We start from the raw sequence: 597 nt of genomic DNA on the forward strand, positions 1-597 counted from the left end.
GACTGTGATTGGTCAATTTCTTACTCTTACTTCTTACTCCGTATATTGTAGACGGGCCTTAAGACCGAAGCATAGTTCTATACATAACGTAATAAAAAAATTAATCAATTAGAATGTTTTACTATGAAAAGTAAAAATGAATTTGATGAGAAACTAAATTATCACCTAAATTTTAAGTCTTAAGGTAAATTTTCACGAGCTGCTCTAACCGGCTATTTTAGCGACAAAAAGGATCACGTGATCAAAATGGACATTTGATATTCGTCAATTTTGACCACGTGATTCTTTTTGTCGCTGAAACAGCCGGTTTGAGCAGCCTGTGAAAATTTACCTTTAAAGTCATAAGTCTCAGTCATAATTGATATTAACCAATCACAGTTGATTGTAAAAAGAATAATCGATTATGATTGGTCAATTTCTTATATCTTTAACACTTAAAGTAATGACTTATTGTAGAAAGCCTAAGGATACATATCCACACGAACTTGCATAGCGGTATAAACGTAGACATAACCCCGGATCTACAATAGGGTTTTAAGCCTTAAGCCATAAGAAATGGGCGAATCACAGTCGCTTATTCTTCTCGGATTCGACTGT

The sequence above is a fragment of the Trachymyrmex cornetzi genome, unplaced genomic scaffold (assembly GCF_001594075.2).
Source record: "Trachymyrmex cornetzi isolate Tcor2-1 unplaced genomic scaffold, Tcor1.1 scaffold949, whole genome shotgun sequence".
Classification (NCBI taxonomy): Eukaryota; Metazoa; Arthropoda; class Insecta; order Hymenoptera; family Formicidae; genus Trachymyrmex; species Trachymyrmex cornetzi.